Here is a 2,454-nt window from a genome sequence, read left to right as displayed (position 1 = left end):
AGGAAAGCACCAGTCCTACTAAAACAACAATGTTCATCTGGTGTTACAGCCAGGGGTAATAAACACCCAACAACACCACACCCTGCGAGGTGGCTCCCCCAAAACCACATGGACAGATGTGCTTTCCGCCAAACATAGCATATCCAACAGCCTTGGGCAAGTCACCAGTGTCCAGACCCCAGCACCCTCAGGGGCAGCAGCACCCCAGGGTGCTTACTGGACCAAAGGATCTTGAACTCTCTGCACAGAAGTGCGCATTTGTTGTCAGAAACCCCCATGTTTAAAGCTAGGAAAGGTTCACAGCCCACACTTTGTTTCTAAGAGTCCTAGTTATGGGTCATTGAAGAACCATTGTACCTCCAGAAGTGCCATCAGCGGAACTTGACAAGTCCTGAGTAAAAAAGAAGTTTTCCATACTGTAGCTATCGATCGTTTAAAGTCCAAAAAGGCCACTTTGGGGAGATTTAGTAGGGTTATAGGAAAAAACAAAACACTATGCCGTTACGCTTTTTACTAATTGTGTTTACTTCCTGTCATGAGATGCCTTAGACTGCCTCATGTTGCCCCTGTGAAGTTAGCTCCACCAGTGTAATGAGACAATTCAGGCCAAACTAAAGTTTAAGGCAAGTTTACTGGAGGAGAAGGGGAGGGAGCTCTTGGACATCACAGGAGGAGTCAGTGATGTCACCATGTAGATGGGAAGACAGAAGAGTGGGAGGGAGCAGAGAGAAAAATAGATGGGAGGAAATGTAGAGAGAGGAGAGAGGAGAGAGAGAGCCAAAGCTTCTGGATTATAGATTGAAGAACCTCTGGGGAACAGGAAGCCCAGAGCCTGGGCAGGAGGGTTCAGGGTAGAGGGCATTGGCAGGGACTGAGGGATGCTGGGAGAACCTGGAGGCTAGGTCCAATTTGGTATGCAAAACTTGCACCTCAGCTGTTTGTCCAGAGTCCGAGTCTCAACAGCCCCCACACATGTTATCTATTCCATTGGGCAGAAGTAAAAACCCACTACAACTTTTTTTTTTTTTTTTTTGGTTTTTCGAGACAGGGTTTCTCTGTGTAGCCCTGGCTGTCCTGGCACTCACTTTGTAGACCAGGCTGGCCTCGAACTCAGAAATCCGCCTGCCTCTGCCTCCCGAGTGCTGGGATTAAAGGCGTGCGCCACCACGCCCGGCTTCCCAACTACAACTTTTGAGCCAAATATGAATTAAGCTTTATTAAGTACTGGCCAGGACTGTGAATACTGGCCTGGTCTATACCCGGGGTTTTCCCAGAGTACAGCACCGAATTACAGTAGTCAGGGACTATAAATGCAAAATCCACAAAGCTCTGTATTTCCTGCCTTTGTCCAATCAGGAGCAAGCATGCATCCTGATGCACATCCTGCTTATATACCTCTGGCGCACATGTGACCAAGCATACATCCTGTGCACTTGGGGCAACCTAGCTTGTTTACAGAAGTGAAAACACTTGCCTTGTTATCTTACATGAGCAGCCCCAGCATTCCAGGAAGCCACCTGTCCTTGGGCAAGTGGGCCTTACAGGATACAGGCTTGATTTATCTATTTATTCTCATTATTTGGGTTTTCGAGACAGGGTTTCTCTGTGTAGTCCTTACTGGCCTTGAATTTACAGAGATCCACTACCTCTGCCTCCAGGGTTCTGGATTAAAGGCATGTACCACAACCACCTGGCTGCATTTTTATTTTATAGATCTCTTAAGCACAGTAATTTTTTAAAGATTTATTTATTTATTATATGTAAGTACATGTAGCTGTCTTCAGACACTCCAGAAGAGGGCGCCAGATCTCGTTACGGATGGTTGTTAGCCACCATGTGATTGCTGGGATTTGAACTCTGGACCTTGGGAAGAGCAGTCGGGTGCTCTTAACCACTGAGCCATCTCACCAGCCCCCTTAAGCACAATAATTTAAACTTAAAAGATAAAGTTAGCCATCACAGTAGCTGCAGCATTCCCGCTATTCTGAAGAGTCAAATGTTAGCCAGATGTTGAACCTTCTACAGAGCTGCTCATGGAGGGCTTGACTGTCTTAGTGGCCTGTAGTGGAGTCAGCTGCAGGTCACAGTGGCTCTATGAATAGCATCTACACTCCCAGCCTTTCTGGTACTATTTATCAGGCCTCTGTGCCAGCTTTCTAAGAAGGACAGGTTCCTTACATTTTGTAAGTAATTTGGTATCCAAGACCCAATGAAAGACCCACAACGTGAGGACTCCCCCAAGTTCTGACTCAGGAGAGGCAACACCCCAAAATCACCCACAAGAAACGGTCTTGCTGCAAATTGCAAGAGGATTTTTATTCAAGAGCGCTCTCGGGCCCATGGTCATACACCACGCAGGGGTAGAGGACCATGGCGCCCCGAGTAGCTGAGTAAGGGGGTATTTAAAGGAAGAAACCACAACTCAAGGAGGTGGGGAGGGCGTTGTTGGAAAAT

This window comes from Mus caroli, chromosome 4 (assembly GCF_900094665.2).
Source record: "Mus caroli chromosome 4, CAROLI_EIJ_v1.1, whole genome shotgun sequence".
Taxonomy (NCBI): Eukaryota; Metazoa; Chordata; class Mammalia; order Rodentia; family Muridae; genus Mus; species Mus caroli.
The sequence above is the reverse complement of the archived record's forward strand: the minus strand, read 5'-3'. Positions refer to the sequence as shown.